This window comes from Pseudophryne corroboree, chromosome 1, assembly GCF_028390025.1.
Source record: "Pseudophryne corroboree isolate aPseCor3 chromosome 1, aPseCor3.hap2, whole genome shotgun sequence".
NCBI classification, from domain to species: domain Eukaryota; kingdom Metazoa; phylum Chordata; class Amphibia; order Anura; family Myobatrachidae; genus Pseudophryne; species Pseudophryne corroboree.
Window position 1 is genome coordinate 818,245,408 of NC_086444.1, and position 6,411 is coordinate 818,251,818.

At 59.7% G+C, this 6,411-nt stretch overlaps 1 long non-coding RNA gene across 1 annotated transcript; it reads left to right on the top strand.

Annotated features, from left to right (window-relative positions):
• The first annotated feature begins 1,427 nt into the window (after window positions 1–1,427).
• LOC134911116 (uncharacterized) lies at window positions 1,428–5,688 on the top strand. The gene is made up of 3 exons (XR_010176329.1): window positions 1,428–1,511; window positions 3,941–4,030; window positions 5,609–5,688. It is a non-coding gene; the product is annotated as an uncharacterized LOC134911116 (long non-coding RNA).
• The last annotated feature ends 723 nt before the right edge of the window (window positions 5,689–6,411 follow it).

Consider the following 6,411-nt stretch of genomic DNA (forward strand, 5'->3'; position numbering starts at 1 on the left):
CCAGGGATGAACTTTTATGCAGCGTTCCACTGCTGGGGCTCCTCATCTTGCCTTTCGCTGTCCAATGGCATTGGTGGGGACGTCCAGCACCGACCCTGTCCACGTCGGTGGGGACATCCAATGCCGACTTGGTCCGTGTCGGTCCACTGCTGGGGCTCCTCAACTTGCCTTTTGCTGTCCAAGGGCATTGGTGGGGACGCCCAGTGCCGACCCTGTCCGCGTCGGCCCTCTGCTATGGCTCCTCAGCTTGTCTCCCACGTCCTAAGGGCACGGGTGGGAACATCCAACGCCAACTTTGTCCATGTCGGTCCTCTGCTAGGGCTCTTCAGTTTGCCTCTCGCCGTCCAAGACCATGGGTTGGGACGTCCAGCACCAACCCTTTCTGCTGCGTTCCGCTTCTCGGGCTCCTCGGCTTGCCTCTCGCAGTCCAGTGGCATGGGTGGGGATGTCTACTACCGACCCTGTTCACGTTGATCTTCTGCTAGGTCTCCTCGGCTTGTCTCTCGCAGTTCAAGGGAATGGGTGGAGACGTCCAGCGACAACCTTTTATGCGGCGTTTCACTGCTAATGCTCCTCAGCTTGTCTCTTGCAGTCGTAGTGCACGGTTGGGGACGTCCAGCGCTGACTCTGCCCGCGTTGGTTCTCTCCTAGGGCTCCTCAGCTTACCTCTCACTGTCCATGGGAATGGTTGGAGATGACCTTTTATGCAGCGTTCCACTGCTAATGCTCCTCAGCTTGTCTATCGCAGTCCAAGGGCACGGGAGGGGATGTCCAGCTCCGACTCTGCCCGCATTGGCCCTCTCCTAAAGCTCCTCAGCTTGACTCTCGCCATCCAAGAGAATGGGTGGAGACGCCCAGCGACGACCTTTTATGCTGCATTCCACTGCTAATGCTCCTCAACTTCTCTCTCGCAGTCCAAGGGCACGGGTTGGGACGTCCAGCGTCGACCCTGTCCGCGGTGGTCCTCTGCTAGGGCTCCTCAGCTTCTCTCTCGCGGTCCAAGGGCACGGGGGGGGATGTCCAGTGCCGACTCTGTCCGAGTCGGTCCACTTCTTGGGCTCCTCAGCTTGCCTCTCGCAGTCCAAGGGCACGGGTGGGGACGTCCAGCGTTGACCCTATCTGCGACGTTCCACTGCTAGGGCTCCTCAGCTTGTCTCTCGCGGTCCAAGGGCATGGGGGGGGATGTCCAGTGCCGACTCTGTCCGAGTCGGTCCACTTTTTACGCTCATCAGCTTGCCTCTCACGGCCCAAGGGCATGGGTGGGGACGTCCATTACTGACCCTGTCTGCGTCCATCCTCTGCTAGGGCTCTTCAGCTTGCATCTCACCATCCAAGGGCATGGGTGCGGACTAATAGAAATGAGATTTCAGTTACCTTACTTGAGTGCCCATATAACGTCTCTACATTTCTTTCTTCCGCAGGCTGCTAAGCTTCGGTGAACGGTCCGGGTACACGATTCGGAGGACTCTATAGGGAACAGAAAGATGTGAGGAGCAGGCTCTCACGCAAAGGTAAGATGCGGCCCGCGCTGCTGCTTGTGAATCGTGTGTTTTTACGGACAGGGCCGTGAACCTTACCGGATCCACCAGGGCGCGGGAGGGGACGTCCAGCACTAACAGTTTCCATGTCATTCCACTGCTGGGGCTCCTCAGCTTGCCTCTCGCCGTCCAAGGGTACGGGTGCGGACGTGCAGCACTGACTCTGCCCACATCGGCCCTCTGCTAGGGCTCCTCAGCTTGCCTCTCGCGGTCCAAGGGCACGGGTGGGGACATTCAAAGCTGACTTTGTCCGCGTCAGTCCACTGCTGGGGCTCCTCAACTTGCCTACTGCAGTCCAAGGGCAAGGGTGGGGATGTCCAGCACCGACTCTTCCCGCATCGGTTCTCAGCTAGGGCATCTCAGCTTACCTCTCACCGCCCAAGTGCATGGGTGGGGACATACAACACCGACTTTGTCCACGTCGGGCCTCTGCTATGGCTCCTCAGTTTGCCTATCGCATTCCAAAAGCATGGATGGGGACATCCAGCGCCGACCCTGTCTGTGGCATTCCACTGCTGTGGCTCCTCAGCTTTTCTCTCACAGTCCAAGGGCATGGGTGGGGACGCCCAGCGCCGACCCTGTCCGCGTCGGTCCTTTGCTATGGCTCCTCAGCTTGCCGCTCACGTCCTAAGGGCACGGATGGGGCCATCCAATGCTGACTCTGTCCATATCAGTCCTCTGCTAGGGCTCCTCAGTTTGCCTCTCGCCGTTCAAGATCATGGGTTGGGACGTCCAGCGCCGGCCCTGTCTACGGCGTTCCACTGCTCGGGCTCCTCAGCTTGCCTCTCGCGGTCCAATGGCATGGGTGGGGACGTCTAGCGCCGACCTTGTCCGCGTCGGCCCTCTGCTACGGCTCCAGAGCTTGTCCCTCGCGTCCCAAGGGCATGGGTGGGGACATCCAAAGCTGACTTTGTCCACGTCGGCCCTCTGCTAGGGCTCCTCAGCTTGTCTCTCGCAGTCCAATGGAATGGGTGGAGACTTCCAGGGATGAACTTTTATGCAGCGTTCCACTGCTGGGGCTTCTCATCTTGCCTTTCGCTGTCCAATGGCATTGGTGGGGACGTCCAGCACCGACCCTGTCCACGTCGGTGCGGACATCCAATGCCGACTTGGTCCGCGTCGGTCCACTGCTGGGGCTCCTCAACTTGCCTTTTGCTGTCCAAGGGCATTGGTGGGGACGCCCAGTGCCGACCCTGTCCGCGTCGGCCCTCTGCTATGGCTCCTCAGCTTGTCTCCCACGTCCTAAGGGCACGGGTGGGAACATCCAACGCCAACTTTGTCCATGTCGGTCCTCTGCTAGGGCTCTTCAGTTTGCCTCTCGCCGTCCAAGACCATGGGTTGGGACGTCCAGCACCAACCCTTTCTGCTGCGTTCCGCTTCTCGGGCTCCTCGGCTTGCCTCTCGCAGTCCAGTGGCATGGGTGGGGATGTCTACTACCGACCCTGTTCACGTTGATCTTCTGCTAGGTCTCCTCGGCTTGTCTCTCGCAGTTCAAGGGAATGGGTGGAGACGTCCAGCGACAACCTTTTATGCGGCGTTTCACTGCTAATGCTCTTCAGCTTGTCTCTTGCAGTCGTAGTGCACGGTTGGGGACGTCCAGCGCTGACTCTGCCCGCGTTGGTTCTCTCCTAGGGCTCCTCAGCTTACCTCTCACTGTCCATGGGAATGGTTGGAGACGACCTTTTATGCAGCGTTCCACTGCTAATGCTCCTCAGCTTGTCTATCGCAGTCCAAGGGCACGGGAGGGGATGTCCAGCTCCGACTCTGCCCGCGTTGGCCCTCTCCTAAAGCTCCTCAGCTTGACTCTCGCCATCCAAGAGAATGGGTGGAGACGCCCAGCGACGACCTTTTATGCTGCATTCCACTGCTAATGCTCCTCAACTTCTCTCTCGCAGTCCAAGGGCACGGGTTGGGACGTCCAGCGTCGACCCTGTCCGCGGTGGTCCTCTGCTAGGGCTCCTCAGCTTCTCTCTCGCGGTCCAAGGGCACGGGGGGGGATGTCCAGTGCCGACTCTGTCCGAGTCGGTCCACTTCTTGGGCTCCTCAGCTTGCCTCTCGCAGTCCAAGGGCACGGGTGGGGACGTCCAGCGTTGACCCTATCTGCGACGTTCCACTGCTAGGGCTCCTCAGCTTGTCTCTCGCGGTCCAAGGGCATGGGGGGGGATGTCCAGTGCCGACTCTGTCCGAGTCGGTCCACTTTTTACGCTCATCAGCTTGCCTCTCACGGCCCAAGGGCATGGGTGGGGACGTCCATTACTGACCCTGTCTGCGTCCATCCTTTGCTAGGGCTCTTCAGCTTGCATCTCACCATACAAGGGCATGGGTGCGGACTAATAGAAATGAGATTTCAGTTACCTTACTTGAGTGCCCATATAACGTCTCTACATTTCTTTCTTCCGCAGGCTGCTAAGCTTCGGTGAACGGTCCGGGTACACGATTCGGAGGACTCTATAGGGAACAGAAAGATGTGAGGAGCAGGCTCTCACGCAAAGGTAAGATGCGGCCCGCGCTGCTGCTTGTGAATCGTGTGTTTTTACGGACAGGGCCGTGAACCTTACCGGATCCACCAGGGTGCGGGAGGGGACGTCCAGCACTAACAGTTTCCATGTCATTCCACTGCTGGGGCTCCTCAGCTTGCCTCTCGCCGTCCAAGGGTACGGGTGCGGACGTGCAGCACTGACTCTGCCCACATCGGCCCTCTGCTAGGGCTCCTCAGCTTGCCTCTCGCGGTCCAAGGGCACGGGTGGGGACATTCAAAGCTGACTTTGTCCGCGTCAGTCCACTGCTGGGGCTCCTCAACTTGCCTACTGCAGTCCAAGGGCAAGGGTGGGGATGTCCAGCACCGACTCTTCCCGCATCGGTTCTCAGCTAGGGCATCTCAGCTTACCTCTCACCGCCCAAGTGCATGGGTGGGGACATACAACACCGACTTTGTCCACGTCGGGCCTCTGCTATGGCTCCTCAGTTTGCCTATCGCATTCCAAAAGCATGGATGGGGACATCCAGCGCCGACCCTGTCTGTGGCATTCCACTGCTGTGGCTCCTCAGCTTTTCTCTCACAGTCCAAGGGCATGGGTGGGGACGCCCAGCGCCGACCCTGTCCGCGTCGGTCCTTTGCTATGGCTCCTCAGCTTGCCGCTCACGTCCTAAGGGCACGGATGGGGCCATCCAATGCTGACTCTGTCCATATCAGTCCTCTGCTAGGGCTCCTCAGTTTGCCTCTCGCCGTTCAAGATCATGGGTTGGGACGTCCAGCGCCGGCCCTGTCTACGGCGTTCCACTGCTCGGGCTCCTCAGCTTGCCTCTCGCGGTCCAATGGCATGGGTGGGGACGTCTAGCGCCGACCTTGTCCGCGTCGGCCCTCTGCTACGGCTCCAGAGCTTGTCCCTCGCGTCCCAAGGGCATGGGTGGGGACATCCAAAGCTGACTTTGTCCACGTCGGCCCTCTGCTAGGGCTCCTCAGCTTGTCTCTCGCAGTCCAATGGAATGGGTGGAGACATCCAGCGATGACCTTTTATGCAGCGTTCCACTGCTAATGCTCCTCAGCTTGTCTCTCGCAGTCCAAGGGCACGGGTAAGGACATCCAGCGCCGCCTCTGCCCGCGTTGGTCCTCTCCTAGGGCTCCTAAGCTTGCCTCTCGCCGTCCAAGGGAATGGGTGGAGACGTTCAGCGACGACCTTTTATGCGGCATTCCACTGCTAATGCTACTCCGCTTGTCTCTCACAGTCCAAGGGCACGGGTGGGGACATCCAGCGCCGACTCTGTCCACTTCGGTCCTCTGCTAGGGCTCCTCAATTAGTCTCTCGCGGTCCAAGGGCACGGGAGTGGGATGTCCAGCGCCGACTCTGTCCAAGTCGGTTTACTTCTGGGGCTCCTCATCTTGCCTCTAACGGCCCAAGGGCACGGGTGGGGACGTCCAGCGCCGAATCTGTCTGTGTCCGTCCCCTGCTAGGGCTTCTCAGCTTGCCTCTAAATGCCTCAGGGCATGGGTGGGGACTAATAGAAATGAGATTTCAATTACCTCACTTGAGCGCCCACATATAACGTCTCCACATTTATTTCTTCTGCAGGCTGCTAAGCTTTGGTGAACGGTCCTGGTACACGATTCGGAGGACTCTATATGGAACAGAAAGATGTGAGGAGCAGGCTTTCACGCAAAAGTAAGATACGTCCCGCGCTGCTGCTTGTGAATCATGTGTTTTTACGGACAGGGCCGTGAACCTTACCGGATCCACCCGGGCACGGGAGGGGACCTCCAGCGCGGACCGTTTCCGTGTCATTCCACTGCTGGGCCTTCTCAACGTGCCTCTCGGGGGGTCCACGGGCACAGGTGGAGATTCCAGTGCCGACCCTGCCTGTGTCGGTCCTCTGCTAGGGCTCCTCAGCTTGTCTCTCGTGGCCCGAGGGGGCGGGTGGGGACTTCCAGCGCCAACTCTGCCCGCAATGGTCCTCTGCTAGGGCTCCTCAGCTTGCCTCTCACAGCCCAAGGGTATGGGTGGGAACGTCCAGCGCCGACTCCGTCTGCGTCGGTCCATTACTGGGGCTCCTCAGCTTGCCTCTCTCAGTCCAAGGGCACGGGTGGGGACGTTCAGTGCCGACCCTGTCTGCGGCGATCCAATGCTGGGGTTCCTCAGCTTGCCTCTCGCCGTCCAAGGGCACGGTTGGGGATGCCCATTGCCAACTCTGCCCACGTCGGTCCACTGCTGGGGTTCCTCAGCTTCTCTTTTACAGTATAAAGGCATGGGTGGGGACGTCCATCGCCGACTCTGCCCGCGTCGGTCCTCTGCTAGGTCTCCTCAGCTTGCCTCTCGCCATCCAACGGCATGGGTGGGGACGTCCAGCTCCGACCCTGTCCGCGTCCGTCCTCTGCTAG